General features: G+C 52.6%; 1 long non-coding RNA gene across 1 annotated transcript in view; it reads left to right on the forward strand.

The window, feature by feature from the left end:
• LOC140420906 (uncharacterized) overlaps nucleotides 1-23275 on the forward strand; it is a 46903-nt gene that overhangs the window by 18472 nt on the left and 5156 nt on the right. The window contains exon 3 of the long non-coding RNA XR_011946638.1: nucleotides 20023-20171. This is a non-coding gene — a long non-coding RNA (uncharacterized lncRNA). The remainder of the gene's footprint in view (nucleotides 1-20022; nucleotides 20172-23275) is intronic.

The following is a 23275-nucleotide window of genomic DNA, read 5'->3' on the forward strand; positions in this document are numbered from 1 at the left end:
CAGTTCCCTTTCCATTCTTCCACCAAATAGGAATAAACAACTTTTGGAGTTCACCTATTTGTTCCTCGAATGCCTGCCATTGCCTGTCCGCTGTCCTTCCTTTCAGTAATGTTTCCCAGTCCGTCATAACAAACTCATGTTTCATACTATCATAGTTACTTTTATTGAGATTCAGAACCCTGGTCTCAGAATCAACTACTTCACTATCCACCTTGATAAAGAGTTCTCTCATATTATGGTCACTAGTCTCCAAGAGTTCTCTCACAACTAGATTGCCAACTAATCCTTTCTCATTGCACACGACCCAGCCCAAGATGGCCTCTTCCCTGTTTGGTTCCTCAACGTCTTGGTCCAGAAAGCCAGAAATTCCTCCTCTATTGTACTGTGACTAATTTGACTGACCCAATCTATATGCAGATTAAAGTCACCCATAATCGCAGATGTTCCTTTATCACATGTATCTCTGATTTCCTGTCTATTGCTGTTCCCAAAATTACCACTGCAGTTTGGTGGTCTGTATACCACCCCCACAAATGTTTTATGCCCCTTGGTGTTTCTTAATTCGACCCATACAGAATCCACATGGTCTGTGCTGCTATCTTTCCTCAATATTGTATCAATATCTTCTTCAATCAACAATGCAACTCCGTGACCTTTTCCTTTCTGTCTGGCCATTCTAAGCACTGAATAGCCCTCAATGTTTAGCTCCCATCCTTGGTCACCTTGGAGTCATGTCTCCGTGATACCAATTATATCACATCCCTTTCCATCTATCTGCGCAACTAATTCATCAATCTTATTTCGAATGCACGCGTGTTCAGGGACAAAACCTTAAGGCTAATCCTTTTAACGTTCCTTGTCCTGGTCCTACCATTTTACACTGTGTCCTTATCTGATTCTGGCCCTTGATTTCTCTGCCAATGACTTTTTTTAAACATTCCAACACTCCTTCCAGGAGAAACAATAATTTGTTTCTACTTCTTTCAGTTTACTGTGCTGTATTAACATCTCACAATGCAGTCTCCTCTGCATTAGGAAGATTCACCGCAGATGACTGATCATTTTGTGGAACCATGATGTGGAGATGCTGTTGTTGGACTGGGGTGAGCACAGTAAGAAGTCTTACAACACCAGGTTAAAGTCCAACAGGTTTCTATATGCGCGATCGTCTTGGAGATCCTGAGATTCTTGGAGATTCATCTGAGGAAGGAGCAGTGCTCCGAAAGCTGGTGATTCGAAACAAACCTGTTGGACTTTAACCTACTTTAGGGCAGCACGGTAGCACAGTGGTTAGCACAATTGCTTCACAGCTCCAGGGTCCCAGGTTCGATTCCCGGTTTGGGTCACTGCCTGTGCGGAGTCTGCACATCCTCCCCGTGTCTGCGTGGGTTTCCTCCGGGTGCTCCGGTTTCCTCCCACAGTCCAAAGATGTGCAGGTTAGGTGGATTGGCCATGCTAAATTGCCCTTAGTGTCCAAAATTGCCCTTAGTGTTGGGTGGAGTTATTGGGTTATGGGGATAGGGTGGGGGTGTGGGCTTGGGTAGGGTGCTCTTTCCAAGAGCCGGTGCAGACTCAATGGGCCAAATGGCCTCCTTCTGCACTGTAAATTCTATGAGAATCTATGAGACTCTATGAGAACCTGGTGTTGTAAGACTTCTTATTTTGTGGAACACCTCAGTTCAATCCACAAGTGCGACTCTGAATTTCTGGTTACCTAACATTATAATTCACGCCTAGCTCCCGCCCTGATCTCTCTGTCCTCAGCCTCCTCAACTCTTCCAGTGAATCTCAACATAAACTCGAGAAACTGTACCTCATATTTTGACCCAGCACTTTGCAACCCTTTGAACTCAACTTTTGAATTCAACAATTTCAGATCGTACTCTCTGCCTCTATTTTTTTTCAAACAGCAGTTGGTGATAATGATTCTGCTGTTGCCATTTCCACCTCCTCTTGAAATATCTTTTGTTTTTTTTAACTTGCCTTACTACCATGCCCTTTTGCCTTGTGCCATCATTACTTTATTTTAGCTCAACCTCTCCTGCATTCTAACCTGTAACAAACCTGCCCTCGTCCCACCCTCACTTTCCCTGCCTCTGTACTTACTTAAGATCTGTTATGTCTCTAACTTTTTTCCCTTCTGATTGAAGGTCATTAACTCAAAACGTTAACTCTGTTTTTCTCAGCACAGATGTTGCCTGATTTGCTGAATTTTTCCCGCCTTTTCTGTTTTCCCTTCCGATCTCCAGCATTCATGATGATTAGCTGGTTTCCATAAACAGACCATGGGCTGGATTCTCCGTTTCAGCGACTGAGTGCCGGCGCCAGCGGAGCATGTGTGGTCTTTTATGACCAAAGATTCTGCATGAAACCCTCACCGATTCCGGCACCAGTGAGGGACTAGCAGCGGCGCCGGGTGAAACCTCCGGCTCCCGCCCCGGAAATGGCTGGAGAGTGACCGGGTCCCTGGCCCGCATGCGCACGGCTGACAACCTGCAGCGGTCGCGTCGAACAACATGGTGCCAGCTGTGCACGGACCCGACCCGCATCGACCCCACAGCCTGCCCCGTGGCCACCCCTTGGCCACCCCCCACCAGTTCTCGCCAGCCCTCGCGGAAGCCCTCCCGGCGGCACGGATTCCGGCCGAGTGTGGCGGCACTGGACACAGTCCGCAGCTGCCACGCCGGGTTCCCACACGGCTGAGACCACATGTGTCTCGCGCCATCGGGAACTCGGTCCATCGGAGGCGGAGCCAGCCGATGACGTGCCAATGCCTTTGCAATGGCGCATGACGCGATGACGCGATGACGCTTCCGAGGTGGCGGAGCATGGCTGACCAGAGTCAAACCGGCGCTGGCTCCAATTTGGGGGTCGGAGTCGATTCTCCGCCCGATTGATAATTACGATATCGGTGTCGGGCAACAGAGAATCCCGCCCTATGTCTCCTGTATCACCAAACACTGTATGGAACACCATGTCCTGTATCAACAATGGCTCCCTATACAGCACACAGTGTTGACTGTATGTCTATAGGATACCCAGTGCACCCTACTGTCACTACTAAAATGCTGAAAATACCATACCAATAGACCAGTGTTTGGAAAGATTAATTTGCCAATTAAATAATACACAAGCAGTAAGACACAGCAAAATATGTAACCAGCATAATATGAAAAATAAACTCGGATTAGTCTAGTAAGTGTTTAAGTGTCCTTTTTAGAACTGATATGTGCCAAGACTCCTGGATGAAACAGTCTTTGACAGACTTTCATGATGTAATGTTGTGAGTGGAGAATGCAAATCTCATTTCAGCCATGGTGCTTGAATCTCCAGCCAGAACAAGAGCCAGTGGGGAATTCTCCAACATTTAAGCATCTGAAGACAGATCAGTCATTTATGATCATTGGTACAAATTAATGCAGGGACTCACATGTTGTCTGGTTCTCAAGGATTCGTTAATCCCTTGATGATGTACAACATAATTGGAGGTGACAGCAAAACCTCATATCCTGACTAATTTCCAGCCATTCGACATGTTCAAATCCCATGGACAATTTACCTCAAACTTACATTTATTTTGTATTTTTTGCTCACGAAAGGCCACTTCATTTTTCAATGTAGCTGTTTCAAAACTGCATGAACTAGGTGATGAATATCTCACTGTTTTGCTCCACCAACTTTGCATAACACGAGGACAAACCTGATGAGATCACTTGGCTCTGAACATCGTATTATCAACCTCCCGCATAACGACAGTCTTGCAATTAATGCCTGAAAGGTTTTAATGTTGCAAACATCGGAATGCAACTCAAAACAGCAAGCATTGGAAAATATATTTGTACCTTAGTTTAGTCCTGCATGATGTACACCGCAGAAATAAATTATATCCTAGTTATTAATTAAGATGAAGACCCACAAATGTTAACAAGACAGGGACTGAAGGACATGTGTCATTGTGCCAAACTCCTTCAATTGCCACCTGTTCCATCTCTTCCCTGCTCACTGCCTTAGCAGAAACCAGACTGTTCAACCCTTGATGTCCCAATTGTCCGCGAGCTGAGCCCCTCAGCTCACATTTTCTCCATCCCAAACACAGGCTATTTTAGTTATGGATCAGTCGGTGACGCGCTTGTCTCTCATAGATTCATAGAATTTGCAGTGCAGAAGGAGGCCATTTGTCCCATTGAGTCTGCACTGGCCCTTGGAAAGAGCACTCTACTCAAGCCCATGCCTCCACCATATCCCTGTAACCCAGTAACCCCACCCAACAGTTTGACACTAAGGGGCAATTTAGCATGGCCAATCCACCTAACCTGCACATCTTTGGACTGTGGGAGGAACCGGAGCACCCGGGGGAAACCCACGCAGACACGGAGAGAACATGCAAACTCCACACAGACAGCGACCCAAGGCCAGAATTGAACCTGGGTAGCTGGTGTTGTGAGGGAACAGTGTTAATCACTGTGCCACTGTGCCACGACTTTGAAAATTCTGGTGAAAAGGTACACGTTTGGTTCTCTCAAGGTGAACTTGTGAGAGATCACATGGTCTGGGGAATAAACAGCAATGTTGTGCATAAACAGTTGCTCTGAGTAAAGCTATCACACGTTAGAGTCCACCGTCAGTATCTGCATGCTAAATAAGCAGTCGGAGAGGAGCACCAAGGAACTAAGGCAGGAATTGTCATGATATGCAGACACACACACACATACATAATAATATACAGAAAAGCAGCTAATGGACACAGAGAACAGGACATGACCAATATGCAGACAGGACACTCAGTGGTGGGATCTGACTATAAAAGACACAAGGCACTCACACTCCGCCTCTTTCCACTGATGAACATCTAGAGAGTCAGTCAAGGGTGTTGTTACAATCTCACACCTCCACCACGTGGCTCAGAGCAAGTCTGGTTCAGTCAGACAGAGTAACCACACTTAAGTTAGCAGAGAGTCGAACTCACAGAGAACTGTGCTATTAGTTCAATAAACCTGATTGAACTAACTTCAAGGTCTGGAGTATCTTTCTGATCTAAGCTGCATTCAGTTGCAGCCAGTGTTAGACCAGTGTACCTAACACGACATGATACCAGGAGACGACTAATTTAAGGTGGCTTACCTCAGGCCATTCCATGACGACCAGGAAATGTATCCCGGCACCATGGAGAAGATTCAGGCTCCTCACCAGCTCAGGATCTCCGGCAATTTCAGTGCCAACTGGCGGATATTCAAACAAAAGTTTCTGCTGTACATCGAAGCCTCAGACCTCGAGGGTGCGTCTGATGCAAGAAAGATTGCGCTTCTCCTCTCAACAGCGAGTGATCAAGCCATCAAACTCTTCAACTTGTTTAAGTGCAGATGCAGAGCCAGGCAGGCTGTCAACTGGCCCGGGATCAGCTAGGACATCGCAAACATGGTCCTTAACTGTGCGACCTGTCAATGCTTCCAGCCAGCACAGAGTAAGGAGACACTTCAGCAGCATGAAATTGAAACCTCTCCGTGGTCCAAGGTTGGCATCGACCTCTTTCATGCAAATGGTCGTGATTACGTGTTAATTATTGATTATTCTTCCAATTACCCTGAAGTCGTGAAGCTCTCAGACCTCACATCTCGGACCGTCATCAAGGCGTGGAAGGAGACGTTCTCCAGGCATGGTATCCCACTCACTGTCATGAGTGACAATGGCCCGCGCTTCAGCAGCCATGAATGGTCTCTGTTTGCCCAGTCGTATCAGTTCAAACACGTCACTTCCAGCCCACACTATCCGCAGTCAAACGGAAAAGTTGAGAAAGGGGTGCACATAGTGAAGCAGCTCATCTGCAAGGCCGCGGATTCTGTGTCTGACATTCACCTAGCGCTGCTTGCGTACAGAGCGACCCCATTGTCCACTGGCATGTCGCCGGTTCAACTCCTGATGAACAGGGACCTGTGAACGACACTTCCAGCCATACACGTACCCAACCTGGATCACCTCCCGGTGCTGCAGAAGGTGCAGCAACTCCGAGACCGCCAAAAACAGGGCTATGATGCTCATGCCACCGATTTGCCCGTGTTATCCCTGGCAGATACTTTTTGGGTCAAGATCCCTGAAAGAGGCTGGACAGCTCCAGCTTTCGTTGTTCGACAGGCTGCCCGCCGCTCATATGTTGTGCGTCTGGCTGATGTATCTGTTGTGCGACGAAACAGAGGGGAACTGCGCAAAGTTGCCTGCCCGCAACCATATTCTTCTCCGTTTCCTTCTGTTGTTTTGCCACCTCCTGATACCTCGACTCACGAGGCCACCAGTCAGGCTTCAATCCCGCCCATCAAGGCACTGTGGTGCCCCCCACCACCACCTCTCCGGCGGTCGACCAGGATCAGACGCAAGCCACAGAGACTGGACTTATGACCATTTGTTCTGTTTGCGATGTTCTGTGTTCTCGCATTAGACAGCTGTTTTCACATGTACATATGTTCACATCCACTGCATGAATATATGTTAATATAGGCCTATTCTTGTAAATATGCTCACATATGTCATCCAAGCATAAAAAAACGGGGAGATGTCATGATATGCAGACACACACATAATGAGATACAGACAAGCAGCTAATGGACACAGAGAACAGGACATGACCAATAAGCAGGCAGGACACTCAGGGGTGGGATCTGACTGTAAAAGACACGAGGCACTCACACTCCGCCTCTTTCCACAGATGAACATCTAGAGAGTCAGTCAAGGGTGTTGTTACAATCTCACACCTCCACCACGTGGCGAAGAGCTAGCCTGGTTCAGTCAGACAGAGTAACCACACTTAAGTTAGCAGAGAGTCGAACTCACAGAGAAATGTGCTAACTGTGCTATTAGTTCAATAAACCTGATTGAACTAACTTCAAGGTCTGGAGTATCTTTCTGATCTAAGCTGCATCCAGTTGCAGCCAGTGTTAGACCAGTGTACCTAACACGACAGGAATCAGATATTTTCATGGTACAGAACGGACCATACCCAGTACAGAACTGGGGTGACCATCATCCACAAAACAGAAGCGCGTGGTTTGCATTTAATAAACAGCTGTGGCAAGTGGATCCACTTTACGAATTCTTACAGGACCAAGTTACAGAAACCCGATACTAAATAGCCACATTGCCGCCAGCTACTCCTCCAAGGTTCGGATCACGAACAGAGTGAATGAGCTGGAAGTAAATCCAAACAGCCAGAGCACTGAGCCTCTCAAAACATTCTACTGCAAGAGAGTCAACTGTACCATGGGGAAAGTTGAAATCTTTGCTACGTTAAACATTTCTCACCGCAACACAAAGCTTAATCTCAAAAGCAACACCAGAGAAATTGCTTTGCCGAAGTTGCTTCTGCAGGAAATCGATCCCGATGCTGCAATAGATTCCAGCAACAAGGCAAATCTCATTGTATATGGTGGACAAATCATAGGTAAACCAGGTCAATCTGTAACCTTGTGGCCCAGCACATCAACCTATAACATCATGGCCTGGCAAATTCCGAACTCTACCATAGCCACTAAGCCAGGTGATCAACTCTGGTTCAATGAAGAGTACAGGAGGGCACACCAGGAGCAGCACCAGACATACATAGAAATGAACTACTAGCCAAGTGAAACTACAACTCAGGACTACTTCAGTACCAAACAACGTAAGCAGAAAGTGATCGACAGAGCTGAACAATTCCATAGCCAACGGATCTGATCTAAGCTCTGCAGCCCTGACACATCTATCCGTGAATGGTGATGAACATTAAAAGAACTCACTGAAGGAGGAGGCTCCACAAATATCCCCATCCTCAATGATGGAAGTTCCACAAATATCAATGATGATTTAGCACATCAGTGTAAAAAATAAGGCTGAAGTATTTGCAACAATTTTCAGCCAGAAATGGCAAGTGGGTGATCCACCCTGCTCCTCAGGAGGTCCCAAACATTACAGATGCCAGTCTTCAGCCAATTTCATTCACCCCAAGTGATATCAAGAAACGTGGGGCAGCACGGTAGCACAGTGGTTAGCACAGTTGCTTCGCAGCTCCAGGGTCCCCCAGTTTCGATTCCCGGCTTGGGTCACTGTCTGCGCGGAGTCTGCATGTTCTGCCCGTGTCTGCGTGGGTTTCGTCCGGTGGCCCCACCTAACCTTTTCGGACACTGAGGGCAATTCAGCATGGCCAATCCACCTAACCTGCACATCTTTGGACTGTGGGAGGAAACAGGAGCACCCGGAGGAAACCCACACAGACATGGGGAGAATGTGCAAACTCCGCACAGTCAGTGACCCAAGCCGGGAATCGAACCTGGGACCCTGGAGCTGTGAAGCAACAGTGCTAACCACTGTGCGACTGTGCTGCCCGCACACTGTGCGCACCAAGGCCCTTCTGCAACCCAAAGTGAAAACAAATGTGGATGGAGTTCTCGTGAAACGGTGGCAAAGAGGGGAAAAGATACTATGACCACAACACCTGCAGACTCTGTAATCTGGAGCGAGGCCAGACAGTTAGAATGCAGACCATACACGGCCACAATGAACTGGCAGTAGTGCACATCCATGTGCCCCAACCGATCAGCCGTGTGGTTGCCTCAGATGGTGCTCTCTACATCAGGAACTGGCGTCATTTGTTACAGATACCCAAAGCAGCATCACCAACTGCTGCAGTGTTCAACACAACCAGTCTGCAATCTGTGTCCCCTGCACCGATGGGGGCCCCTTCAAATACCAACACAGGAAGCCATGCAGCCACTGTGCACACCCCAGGAATGCCCGAGGACATCCACTCGACTGCACCCCAAGCACAGCCAACTGCTACAATTACATATTTGGGCGTCTGAGCAGACCGAATTCCAAACTCAAGAACCATGTACTGACTTAGTGTATATGGGCTGTGTGGTAGTCTGTGTGAGGAGGATTACAGTACCTAGTAATGCCGGAACACCATTGGTGGAGAATGTACTTGTTCCATTGGATAAGCTTGCATGTTAGCTCCGCCTTGCAAGGCGGTGTATAAGAGCCCGTGCTGCCCCAGCAGCTTCCTTCTGTACCTGCGCTGCTGGGGGAAACATGTAGCGTATTAAAGCCTTCAATTGTCTCCAATCTTGTTTCTGAGGTTATTGATTATGCATCAATTTAATACGCTAGATTTAAAAGAATGGAGCTCTGAATCAAGCCGGAGTGTCTGCAACTCAGCCCCCACGCGGCAAACTCAGCGGCAACCTGAGCGTGTTTTAATGGATACCTCGGAATGGCCGAAAACACACCCACGGGAGAACAGAAACTGCAAGTCCTGCACTCGAGGGTGAGCCCAGAAATTTACACCCTCATCGAGGACGCGGACGACTTTGATGCAGCAATGGAGCTGCTGAAAGGACATTATATTCGCCCGGTAAACCAGGTCTATGCTTGACATCTGCTAGCGACGAGGCGACAAATCTCTGGGGAATCGCTGGAAGAATTCTCCTGTGCGCTCCTGGTGTTGGGGAGTAACTGCAGCTGCCCGCAGGTTTTGGCGAGCGACCACACCAAACTTTTGATCCAGGACGCTTTCGTTGCAGGTATGCTGTCTTCCCAAATCCGCCAGCGATCGCTGGAGAAAGACACCCTAGGCCTCAAGGAGGCACGGGCCCTTGCCGGCTCCCTGGACGTGGCCTCCCGAAACGCCCGCGCTTACGTCACCGACCGCGCGGCAGCCCCCTGGGCAGCGTGGAACCCCCCCCGCGGCTGACCCCGAGACATCTGCCATCCCCCCACAAGCTTGTGCTGCAAGACAGCCTGGCAACGCCCGCTGCTATTATTGCGGGCAGGCCAAGCACCCCCGACTACGTTGTCAGCCCACGCAAGGGATGCGGTAAAAAGGGCCACTTTGTGGCGGTATGCCAGGCCCGGGCGGTTGCTGCGGTCTCCAGTGGCGAATGCGGACCGCCACCACAACCCTCTCCACGGTCCCCGTGTGGCCAGCGGGCGCCGCCACCTTCCTCCTCCAGGACCACGTGCGGCCTCCGGGTGCCGCCATCTTGTCCCACGGACGCCACCTGCGATGGATGGGCGCCGCCATTTTGTGCACCCACCCCCGGCCATGTGCGACCAATGGGCGCCTCCATCTTGGATAGGCCCCCAGGACCCCAGCTCGTCTGACCACACACCGCCTGAAGAGAATATTCAACTGCTGCCACGAGTAGCCTCGGTGACCTTGGACCAGTCTCGGCCCCGAACACTATCGACTGCTACGACGACGGTGCTAATCAACGGATATGAAACATCCTGCCTAATCGACTCTGGGAGCATGGAGAGCTTCATACCCACCGACACGGTAAGATGCTGTTCTCTCCCCGTCCACCCCATTAATCCAAAAATCTACCTGGCCTCCGGATCTCACTCAGTAGAGATCGAGGGGTTTTGAATAGCTAATCTCACAGTCCAAGGAAGTGAGTTCAAAAACTACCGACTCTACGTCCTTCCCCACCTCTGCATGGCCACAGTCCTAGGATTGGATTTTCAGTGTAACCTCCAAAGTCTAACTTTCAAATTTGGCGGCCTACACCCCCCTCACTGTCTGCGAACCTCACCCCGGATTGCAAACCAGTCGCCACCAGGAGCAGACGGCATAGTGCCCAGGACCGGATTTTTATTAGGTCAGAGGTCCAACGGTTACTAAAGGAAGGTGTCATTCAGACTAGCAACAGCCCCTGGAGAGGTCAAGTAGTGGTGGTAAAGACCGGGGAGAAGCATAGGATGGTCATCGACTACAGTCAGATCATCAACAGGTTTACGCAGCTCTCCCCCGCATATCTGATCTGGTCAATAGGATTGTGCATAACAAGGTCTTCTCCACGGTGGATCTGAGGTCCGCCTACCACCAGCTCCCCATCCACTCTAGTGACCGCAAATACATTGCCTTCGAAGCAGATGGGCGGCTCTATCACTTCTTAAGGGTTCCCTTCGGTGTCACTAACGGGGTCTCGGTCTTCCAGCGCGAGATGGACCGAATGGTTGACCGGTACGGGTTGCGGGCCACATTCCCGTACCTCGATAATGTCACCATCTGCGGCCACGACCAGCAGGACCACGACACCTACCTCCGAAAATTCCTCCAAACCGCAAACATCCTTAACCTAACGTATAACAGGGATAAATGCGTGTTTAGCACCGACCGTCTAGCCATCCTCGGCTGCGTAGTGTGTAATGGAGTGATAGGCCCCGACCCTGAACGCATGCGCCCTCTTATGGAGTTCCCCCTCCCTCACTGCTCCAGGGGCTGAAGCGCTGCCTAGGCTTTTTTTCTTACTATGCCCAGTTGGTCCCCAACTATGCGGGCAAGGCCCGTCCACTGATCGAATCGACAGTTTTTCCACTGTCGATAGAGGCCCGCCAGGCCCTCAGCCGCATCAAAGCAGATATTGCAAAGGCCACGATGCACGCCATCGACGAGTCCCTCCCCTTCCAGGTCAAGAGCGACGCATCCGACGTAGCTCTGGCAGCCACCCTCAACCAAGCGGGCAGACCCGTGGCCTTCTTCTCACGCAGCCTCCGAAATCCGCCATTCCTCAGTCGAAAAGGAGGCCCAGGCCATAGTAGAAGCTGTGCGACATTGGAGGCATTACCTGGCCGGCAGGAGATTCACTCTCCTCACTGACCAACGGTCGGTTGCTTTTATGTTCGAAAATGTACAGAGGGGCAAGATAAAAAACAACAAGATCCTAGGGTGGAGGATCAAACTCTCCACCTACAACTATGAGATCTTGTATCGTCCTGGGAAGCTAAACAAGCCTCCTGATGCCCTATCCCACGGCATATGTGCCAACGCACAAGTGGACCGCCTCCGTGCCCTCCACGAGGACCTCTGCCACCCGGGGGTCACTAGATTTTTCCACTTCATCAGGACCCGCAACCTGCCCTACTCCATCGAGGAGGTCAGGACAGCCACCAGGAATTGCCAAATCTGCGCAGAGTGCAAACCGCACTTCTACAGGCCAGAGAAAGCGCACCTGATAAAGGCTTCCCGTCCCTTTGAACGCCGCAGTATGGACTTCAAAGGCCCCCTCTCCTCCACCATCCGCAATACGTACTTCCTGAACGTGATTGACGAATACTCCCGGTTCCCTTTCGCCATCCCCTGCCCCTGCATGACCGCAACCACCGTCATAAAAGCCCTCCATGGTATCTTTTCGCTGTTCGGTTTCCGCGCTTACATACACAGTGATCGGGGGTCCTCCTTTATGAGCGATTAACTGCGTTAATTCCTGCTCAGCAAGGACATTGCCTCGAGCAGGACGACCAGTTACAACCCCCGGGGAAACGGACAGGTAGAGAGGGAGAACGGAACGTTCTGGAAGACTGTCCTACTGGCCCTATGGTCCAGGAATCTCCCAGTCTCCGGCTGGCAGGAAGTCCTCCCGGATGCCCTCCACTCCATTCGGTCACTGCTGTGTACCACGACCAACCAAAAACCTCATGAATGTCTCCTTGTCTTCCCAGGAAGTCCTCCTCTGGGACCTCGCTCCCGACCTGGCTGGAAGCTCCTGGACCCGTCCTGCTCCGAAAACACGTGCGGACGCACAAATTGGACCCATTGGTCAAGAGGGTCCATCTCCTCCACGCTAACCCTTAGTACGCCTACGTGGCGAACCCCGACGGCCGACAAGATACGGTCTCCCTATGGGACCTGGCACCCGCTGGATCGCCACACAAACCCCCGCCACCAGCACCACCCTCCCTCCCACGGGCGCACCCCACAGCTGCCCCCTACCCAGGCTAGTCGGCCATTCCGCCAGCCACATCTAGGGCTGATGAAGCCGCCGCAGAAGCTGAAACCACGCTCCCAGAGTCACAGACACCTGAACCTTCACCGACATCACCACCAAAGCTACGACGATCGCAGAGGACGACCAGGGCCCCCGACCGACTAATTGCTTCCTTTTGAAATGTACATTACTGTTGTAAATAGTTAAAAGTTGTAATGAGGCAAAATGCTGTACGGAGGCATTATGGTACCTTCATAACTTTAACTTCTACCACTTCTACCACGTTGTAGTACGAAGCCACCACCCCCGCCGGACTCTTTCTAAACAGGGGGTGAATGTGGTAGTCTGTGTTAGGAGGATTACGGTACCTAGTAATGCCGGAACACCATTGGTGGAGAATGTACTTGTTCCATTGGATAAGCCTGCATGTTAGCTCCACCGTGCAAGGCGGGGTATAAGAGCCCGTGCTGCCCCAGCAGCTTCCTTCTGTACCTGCGCTGCTGGGGGAAACATCTAGCGTATTGAAGCCTTCAATTGTCTCCAATCTCGTTTCTGAGGTTATTGATTGTGCATCAGGCTGTACTTTGTGTAAACGGGGCCGGGGGAGAGGGGGGAAGAGACACGATGGAGTTTGTGCCAGGTGAAGCAGCCTAAGTCTGTGCTCTGTACTTTGTAAATAGTTAATGACCTATTACTGCCATCCAACACTGTCATATGACTGGAGTACCAGTTATCCCAACTAAAATGGGGAAGATGTCGACCGAGTGATCATGTGTACATCATGATGATTTGTACACAGGAAGTAATGCGTCTGTCACTTGGGAGTTCTCCCCCAGACACACAGCATGTAAAATTTGCTAACAACTCTCAGTAAAAGGATTCAGCTGTTAGTCCTTTGTCAATCTCACACAGTCCAAGGATGTGCGGGTCAGGTGGATTGGCCATGCTAAATTGCCCCTAGGTGGGGTTACGGGGATAGGGTGAGGGATTGGGCCTCAGTCGGGTGCTCTTTCAGAGGTTTGGTGCAGAGTCAGTGGGCCAAATGGCCTCCTTCTGCACTGTAGGGATTCTATGAATCTATGAGATCATGCGTAGAATGGCAAATATACATTTTGGGGCAGCACAGTGGCACAATGGTTAGCACCGCTGCCTCACAGCACCAGGGACCCGGGTTCGATTCTGACCTCGGGTGACAGTCTGTGTGGCGTTTGCACTTTCTCCCCGTGTGTGCGTGGGTTTCCTCCGGGTGCTCCGGTTTCCTCCCACAGTCCAAAGATGTGCAGGTTAGATGGATTGGCCATGTTAAATTGCCCGTTAGGATGGGTTGCAGGAATAGGGTGTAGGATTGGGCCTTGGTAGGCTGGTCTTACGAAGGGTCTGTGCAGACTGTAGGAACTCCATGATTCTCTGAACATTTCCATATAACCCAGCAACTTTACAATGAGGCAGTACATTTTTTACATACAAGTGGTTATGGACCACCTGAGACTTTCAAAAAGGAATTCGATAATTAGCTGAAGAGTAAAAAAGTTCACTGGGCAACGGGTACCTGACAGGAATGAGACTAGTTGAGTGGCTCATGCAGAGAGCTGGCACAGCCACAATGGCCCAAATGGCCTTCTTCTGTGCTGTAAGCATTCGATGATTATACAATAGCTCTCAAGTGCTTTTCCAAATGGATTTGAGATCAAGGTCTTTCAATCTAAATTATAATACTGTTTAATGTTCACAATATGAAGTGCTGTATGTACAGTGTGCTTTAATAATGCTTTTAAGAAGACAGGTGATGGACTTAGAGTAGCAATCTCAGATCTCTTTCACTGATGTAGATAGACCAGACAACCCAGTGTTGCTCCAGTAAGATTCTAGTGTGTGGCTAGAGCACTCTTTTAATGAGGTTAAAGATGGTCTCTTAATGGCCTCCAAATCCACTCAGTTCACGTATCACTTCCAGTACAGCAGCTATTGGTCCAATCAATATATTTTTTTAAAATTTAGAGTGCCCAATTATTTTTTCCAATTAAGGGGCAATTTAACGTGGCCAATCCACCTATCCTGCACATCTTTTGGGTTAAACCAGACACAGGGAGAATGTGCAAACTCCACTCGGACAGTGACCCAGGGCCAGGATTCAAACCAGGGTCCTCAGCGCCGTTGGCAGCAATGCTAACCACTGTGCCACCGTGCTACCCTTGGTCCAATCAACATAAACAGTAGTTGCATCATATTGAAACGTTCAACAGGCTCAAAGCAGGTTACAAATTTACAGTAATTGTTTTCAAAAAATTCCATAAACAGACAAACTTCCTTCCCTCCAATTCTATCAGAGTACACACTTGGGGGTAATATTCAGGAGAATATTTTATGCCTGTGTAAACAGATGCGCAATCAATTACACTCAAGACGAAGTGATTTCATAACTGAAGGCTTTAATCTACTAGAACCTGTTCTCCAGCAGCTTCGATACAGAAAGTGAAGGCTGCTGGGACAGCACCATCTCTTATACTCCACCTTCAGGGCGGAGCTACGTAATACAGCCAATGGTAGACTCCTGGGTCTAACCAATGGTCATCAGCCTCTCAGGTACCGCAATACCTGGTACAAACACATTCACACCCTGTTAAAAAAGAGTTTGGCGGGGGTGGTGGTCAGTGGTAAGAGTCGCCTTTAACATGGTATGACCAGGTATGGAGGTACCGTGCTGTCGAGGGCATTTACAAAGTTCACAGTTAGAGTCAAAGCGAAGCAATCAGTCGATCGGGTGGCCTGATCGTCCTTCTGGAGCGTCTGGGCTTCGGTGGTGATTCTGGTGGGCGTCCCGGTGGTTGTGACTCCGAGAGCGTGGTTTTGTCCTCCCTGGCAGCTTCGTCACCCCTAGGCAGCGCTGTTGGGGCAAAAGGTTGACACGAGGGGGGGGGGGAGCCTGCAGGGGGCGTCAGTGGGTGGGCGGGTCTAGGCAGGAGCGGCGGGAGTGCTGACCCTCCAGTGAGGTGCTGTGGGGGGGGGGGGGGGGGGCGGGGACAATGGTTCGGGTGTGCGTGTGGCTCCGGCGGGCGCCAGGTTCCGAAGGGAGACTGAATCTTGCCGGCCGTCAGGGAATGCTACGTAGGCGTACTGGGGGTTAGCGTGCAGCAGGTGGACCTTCTCAACCAACGGGTCCGACTTGTGCGCCAGCACGTGCTTCCGAAGCAGGATGGGTCCGGGTGTCGCTAGCCAGGTTGGGAGCGAGGTCCCGGAGGAGGACTTCCTGGGGAAAACAAGGAGACGTTCATGAAGTGTCTGATTTGTGGTTGTACAGAGCAGCGACCAGATGGCGTGGAGGGCCATCGGGAGGACTTCTAGCCAGCGGGAGACTGGGAGATCCCTGGATCGTAGGGCCAGTAGAACAGTCTTCCAGACCGTTCCATTCTCCCTCGCTGCATGCCCGTTTCCCCGGGGGTTGTAACTGGTCGTCTTGTTCGAGGCGACGCCCTTGCTGAGCAGGAATTGACGCAGTTCGTCGCTCATAAAGGAGGACCTCCTATCACTGTGTATGTACGGGGGGAAACCGAACAGTGTAAAGATACCCTGGAGGGCCTTGATGACGGTGGTTGTGGTCATGTCTGGGCAGGGGATGGCGAATGGGAACCGGGAGTACTCGTCAATCACATTCAGGAATTACATGTTGTGGTCGGTGGAGGGGAGGGGGCCTTTGAAATCCATGCTGAGGCGTTCAAAGGGACAGGAAGCCTTTATCAGGTGCGCCCTCTCTGGCCGGTAGAAGTGCGGTTTGCACTCCGCGCAGATTTGGCAGTCCCTGGTGACTGACCTGACCTCCTCGATGGAGTAGGGCAGGTTGCGGGTCTTGACAAAATGGAAAAAGCGAGTGACCCCCAGGTGGCAGAGGTCCTCGTGGAGGGCTCGGAGGCGGTCCACTTGTGCATTGGGACAAGTGCCGCGGAACAGGGCATCAGGAGGCTAGTTTAGCTTCCCCGGACGGTACAAGATCTCGTAGTTGTAGGTGGCGAGTTCTATCCTCCACCGCAAGATCTTGTCATTTTTAATCTTGCCCCGCTGTGCATCATCGAACATGAAGGCAACCGACCATTGGTCAGTGAGGAGAGTGAATCTCCTGCCGGCCAGGTAATGCTTCCAATGTCTCACAGCTTCTACTATGGCCTGGGCCTCTTTTTCGACCGAGGAAGGGCGAATTTCAGAAGCATGGAGGGTACGTGAGAAGAAAGCCACGGGCCTGCCCGCTTGGTTGAGGGTGGCGGCCAGAGCTATGTCGGACGCATCCCGCTCGACCTGGAAGGGGAGGGACTCGTCGATGGCGCGCATCGTGGCCTTTGCAATGTCTGCTTCGATGCGGCTGAAGGCCTGGTGGGCCTCCGTCGACAGGGGGAAGGTTGTGGACTGGATTAGGGGTCGGGCTATGTCTGCGTAATTGGGGACCCACTGTGCATAATAGCTGAATAACCCGAGGCAGCGTTTCAGGGCCTTGGGGCAGTGAGGGAGGGAGAACTCCATAAGGGGGCGCATGCGCTCAGGGTCGGGGCCTATAACTCCACTTCGCACTACGTAGCCTAGAATGGCTAGACGGTCGGTGCTAAACACGCATTTATCCTTATTGTATGTCAGATTGAGGATTTTCGCGGTCTGGAGAAATTTGTGGAGGTTGGTGTCGTGGTCCTGCTGGTCATGGCCACAGATGGTGACGTTATCCAGATACGGGAACGTTGCGCGTAAGCCGTACCGGTCAACCATTCGGTCCATCTGTCGCTGGAAGACCGAGACCCCATTAGTGACACCAAAGGGAACTCTTAAAAATTGATAGAGCTGCCCATCTGCTTCGAAGGCAGTGTACTTGCGGTCACTAGTGCGGAAGGGTAGCTGGTGGTAGGCGGACTTGAGATCCACCGTGGAGAAGACCTTGTATTGCGCGATCCTGTTTACCATGTCGGCTATACGGGGGAGAGGGTAAACCTGTTGATGGTCTGACTGTAGTCAATGACCATCCTATGTTTCTCCCCGGTCTTTACCACCACTACTTGAGCTCTCCAGGGACTGTTGCTTGCTTTGATGACCCCTTCCCCCAGCAGCCATTGGACCTCTGACCTGATGAAGGTCCGGTCCTGGGCACTGTACCGTCTGCTCCTGGTGGCGACGGGTTTGCAATCCGGGGTGAGGTTTGCAAACAGGGAAGGCGGGTCGACCTTAAGGGTCGCGAGGCCGCAGACAGTAAGGGGAGGTATAGGGCCGCCAAATTTAACGGTCAGGCATTGCAAATGGCATTGGAAGTCCAGCCCCAGGACGGTAGCCGCGCAGAGGTGCGGCAAGACGTACAGGCGGAAATTGTCGAATTTCCTGCCTTGGACAGTGAGGTTCGCTAGGCAGAACCCCTTTATCTCCACCGAGTGTGACCTGGAGGCCAGGGAGATTCTTTGATTTACAGGGTGGGTTACAAGTGAACAGCGCCTTACCGTGTCGGGGTGAACAAAGCTTACCGTGCTCCCAGAGTCAATGAGGCAAGACGTCTCGTGGCCGTTGATGAGGACCATTGTTGTAGCCGTTGCGAGTGTCCGGGGTCGACTTTGGTCCAGTGTCACCGAGGCCAGATGAAGCAATTGCGAGTTCTGATCGGGCAGCGTGTAGTCGGCCATGCTGGAGGCCTGGGGCCCCATCCAAGATGGCGTCACCCATGGGTCGCACATGGTGTCCGGGGATGAACAAGATGGCGGCGGCGATGGACAAAATGGCGGCGCCCACCCATCCAGCGTGGTGTCCGGGGGGGAAAGATGGCCGCGCCCGTGGGTCGCACGTGGCTCGAGGATAGGGGGTGGCGGTGAGCGCTGGCCAGTCGGGGCCTGAAGGGGGGGGGTTGCCGCGGCGGTCCATAGTCGCTGGAGACTGCGGCCACGGCGCAGGCCTGGCAGACCCCCACAAAGTGGCCCTTCTTGCCGCACCCTTTGCAGGTGGCAGTGCGGGCCGGGCAGCGCGGGCGGGGATGATTCGCCTGCCCGCAGAAGAAACAGCGGGGCCCGGCGGCGTTAATGGGCCATCTCGAAGCGCAGGCCTGCGGGGTGAGGGAGAAGCTCTGTGGGGCTGCCGCTGTGGGGTGCCACACAGCCCAGGGGGCCGCCTCGCGGTCGGGCACATAGGACTGCGCGTTTCTGTAGGCAACGTCCATGGACCCTGCCAGGGCCCGTGCCTCTCTAAGTCCGAGAGTGTCCCTTTCTAGGAGTCTTCAGCGGATATCTGGGGAGCTCATACCTGCTACGAAAGCATCCCTGATTAAAAGTTCCGTGTGCTCGCTCCCCAAAACTTGCGGGCAGCCACAGTTTCAGCCCAGCACCAGTAGCGCCCGGTAGAAATCTTCAGTGAATTTGCATTAGGCGGAATATTCTATTCTGGAAACTATGTGCCATGGTGAGCAGGAGTGATGGCTGCCCCACTGGGCAGTGAGACGGGTTTTCACTCCCAATTTTCCACTTTTCATCTCATGAAATGAAAATCACTTATTGTCACAAGTAGGCTTCAATGAAGTTACTGTGAAAAGCCCCTAGTCGCCACATTCCGGCGACTGTTCGGTGAGGCTGGTACAGGAATTGAACCCGCGCTGCTGGCCTTGTTTTGCTTTACAAGTCAGTTGTTTAGCCCACTGTGCTAAACCAGCCCCACCGAGGAGCTCATTGAATGTCATTGTGGAATGGGCAGGGAATCGTCCACCATGCCATTATGGGGTCAAAGGTCCTAGTGTCATATTTAAATGGCACCCATGCAGACATTGACTCAGTGCTGGGCAGCTGTGTGGTTGAGTTCTGCATCACCATGGCGACCAAAAGGAACAAAACCCTCTGCTCCACAGTTCGTCGAGGCCTCTCTGGAAATTGTCCTCCAGGCCGTCCCAGAAAGGCGGGAGATCCTCTTTCCTCGGGATGGGAGAAAAGGCCCTAACCACTGACCACGGCAGCCTGGGCGGAGGTCACCAGAGAGGTCAGCGCCCGTGGGCAACAAAGAAGGACCTCCTTGCAGTGCAGGGAAAGAATGAATGATCTGATGCACTCAGTCAGGGTAAGTGGAACTTCTCCTCACTCCAAACTCATAATCTCATAAAAGCAGCAGGCAGTCTTAGGGTTAGAGCCCAAAGGCCTGTCATTTACAAGCAGCAGATGGGACACAAGCAGCGAAAGGCTGCCAGCCACTTTAAGATCACCATCTCACATAAGATCCTGTACAAATGGCATGTTAATCCTTTACTGGGGGGTGCTCAGCGCACACAACAGCTTCTGAACAGCTCTTTCCTCCACAGCACTCACTTTACGCAGGACCAGATTTCCCACTACTGAAGGGAGAGAACGAAGGCTGGAGGAAGGATCCCTGAGCTGAGGACATTCTCCTCCCACTACCAGCAGGTGGCAGAGCTCGCTGAAGAGGATAGAGGTCGTTCCTGTGCAGAAGGTGAGATTGGCCTCCCCACAATAAGCCAGTGAGAGTCCATCCTTTATACATTGGCCAGGTACGGAAAATAACTGTGAATGACCTACAATATTGGAGCCTGTCTAGTCAGTCACTGATGATCTTTTCCCTCTATTCCGGCTCCGAGTAACAAAGAGCGAAGGAAGAACCCGAGCAAACGCCTCAGCCCCAGCAACGCCCCCCTCCCTCTGAAATGGCCAAGGAAGCCCCTCAAAGGCAATTAGGGATGGGCAACAAATGCTGCCCAGCCAGCGACGCGCACATCCCAAGAACAAATATATTTTTAAAAAAGGGAACAAGAATATTTAGAGACGCGGCGACAATAAAGTACATCTTCACCGTGAAAGATGTACACATTAAATCAACTGTGCTGAAGGCACTGGATCGCAGCTGCACCTCCTTGATTTACTTTCTGCTGGTGCTGCAGTTATCGAGAGAGAAATATATTCACGTGCGGTCCTGAATAATACAAAGTTGCAGGAGACAATGCTTAGAAATGGGGGATTGCTTGATACCAGCTAGGGAAAAATGCCTTAAAAATACTCTGTACTGGAGGCAACCTTCTCTTACGTTGCTATGCCGCTGCTTGTCTTACAGAGAGATTATGACTAATCAATGTTCATTCAAATCAGATTCAAATTCTATCCACCTCACAACAAGCCCGTGCAATAATGTTAGACTCTGATAGTTTTATCACCTCCTCAGGCACAGCAAACTAGTGAGGGTGCTTACATCTCCTTTTCCCACATTCGAGATCCGAACAGCACACAACTTCCTGAAGGAAGAGGCTTGAAGACAGGACTATGCCATGGAAACAACATGGGTGCCCACCTTGGTGGCACCTCTGCTGAAAGCTCTGGAATCTTCCTTGGAGGCTTGGTACAGTTGCGGTGTCAGCCCTTGTGACCCTAGTGCTTCTTGTCCATGAGGAAAGGCAATGCTGAAACCTGGCAACAAATTCGTAGCCAGGCCTGTGCTGTCCATGCCCCTGTTTAGGCTGCAGTGACGCAACCAATTTGTGGCCCACTGATGTTTAGTTCTTATCCCCATTTGGAGCTCAGCTTCCCCCCGCGCTGACAAAACAACATTGTCGAAGGAGCTTAAAATATTTAACACTAGATTTTCACATCCGAGGCAGGAAAGAAGAGCGGGGTCTATTTCTGGCCTGGACTTTTGATCCTGTGTCGGGTGAGAAAAGTCAGGACATTTTCCGGTTCTGTGAGCCCGGCCTAGGGAAAAGAGGCCAAGGAGTGGGGTATTTCTTCCGGCAGGTGGTGCTGGTTGGATCCTGTCCCTGGAACAAATGTGGAAGCTTCTGGGTGTGGAGGCTGCTGGGTGCAGAGGCCGGTTGGATGCAGAGGTTGTTCAGTACAGAGGCCGCGGTTGCAGAGGTTGCAGAGTGTGGAGGCTGCTCGGTGCGGAGGCTGCTGGGTCTGGAGGCTGCTGGGTCTGGAGGCTGCTGGGTCTGGAGGCTGCTGGGTGCGGAGGCTGCTGGTTGCGGAGGCAGCTGGGTCTGGAGGCTGCTGGGTACGGAGGCTGCTGGGTCTGGAGGCTGCTGGGTGTGGAGGCTGCTGGGTCTGGAGGCTGCTGGGTCTGGAGGCTGCTGGGTCTGGAGGCTGCTGGGTCTGGAGGCTGCTGGGTGCGGAGGCTGCTGGGTGCGGAGGCTGCTGGGTCTGGAGACTGCTGGGTGCGGAGGCTACTGGGTCTGGAGGCTGCTGGGTCTGGAGGCTGCTCGGTGTGGAGGCTGCTGGGTGTGGAGGCTGCTGGGTGTGGAGGCTGCTGGGTGTGGAGGCTGCTGGGTGTGGAGGCTGCTGGGTGTGGAGGCTGCTGGGTGTGGAGGCTGCTGGGTGTGGAGGCTGCTCGGTGTGGAGGCTGCTGGGTCTGGAGGCTGCTGGGTGTGGAGTCTGCTGGGTGTGGAGGCTGCTGGGTGCGGAGGCTGCTGGGTGCGGAGGCTGCTGGGTCTGGAGGCTGCTGGGTCTGGAGGCTGCTGGGTCTGGAGGCTGCTGGGTGTGGAGGCTGCTCGGTGCGGAGGCTGCTGGGTGTGGAGGCTGCTGGGTGTGGAGGCTGCTGGGTCTGGAGGCTGCTGGGTCTGGAGGCTGCTGGGTGCGGAGGCTGCTGGTTGCGGAGGCTGCTGGGTCTGGCGGCTGCTGGGTGTGGAGGCTGCTGGGTCTGGAGGCTGCTGGGTGTGGAGGCTGCTGGGTGTGGAGGCTGCTGGGTCTGGAGGCTGCTGGGTCTGGAGGCTGCTGGGTGCGGAGGCTGCTGGGTGCGGAGGCTGCTGGGTCTGGAGACTGCTGGGTGTGGAGGCTACTGGGTCTGGAGGCTGCTGGGTCTGGAGGCTGCTGGGTGTGGAGGCTGCTCGGTGTGGAGGCTGCTGGGTGTAGAGGCTGCTCTGTGTGGAGGCTGCTGGGTGAGAAGGCTGCTGGGTGTGGAGGCTGCTGGGTGTGGAGGCTGCTGGGTGTGGAGGCTGCTGGGTGTGGAGGCTGCTGGGTCTGGAGGCTGCTGGGTGCGGAGGCTACTGGGTGTGGAGGTTGCTGGATGCGGAGGCTGCTGAGTGCGGAGGCTGCTGGGTGTGGAGGCTGCTCGGTGCGGAGGCTGCTGGGTGTGGAGGATGCTGGATGCGGAGGCTGCTGGGTCTGGAGGCTGCTGGGTCTGGAGGCTGCTGGGTGCGGAGGCTGCTGGGTCTGGAGGCTGCTGGGTGTGGAGGCTGCTGGGTATGGAGGCTGCTGGGTCTGGAGGCTGCTGGGTGTGGAGGCTGCTGGGTATGGAGGCTGCTGGGTCTGGAGGCTGCTGGGTGTGGAGGCTGCTGGGTGTGGAGGCTGCTGGGTGTGGAGGCTGCTGGGTCTGGAGGCTGCTGGGTGTGGAGGCTGCTGGGTATGGAGGCTGCTGGTTGCGGAGGCTGCTGGGTGCAGAGCCTGCTGGGTGCGGAGGCTGCTGGGTCTGGAGGCTGCTGGGTCTGGAGGCTGCTGGGTGCGGAGGCTGCTGGGTCTGGAGACTGCTGGGTGCGGAGGCTACTGGGTCTGGAGGCTGCTGGGTCTGGAGGCTGCTGGGTGTGGAGGCTGCTCGGTGTGGAGGCTGCTGGGTGTGGA

This window comes from Scyliorhinus torazame, chromosome 5 (genome assembly GCF_047496885.1).
Source record: "Scyliorhinus torazame isolate Kashiwa2021f chromosome 5, sScyTor2.1, whole genome shotgun sequence".
NCBI classification, from domain to species: Eukaryota; Metazoa; Chordata; class Chondrichthyes; order Carcharhiniformes; family Scyliorhinidae; genus Scyliorhinus; species Scyliorhinus torazame.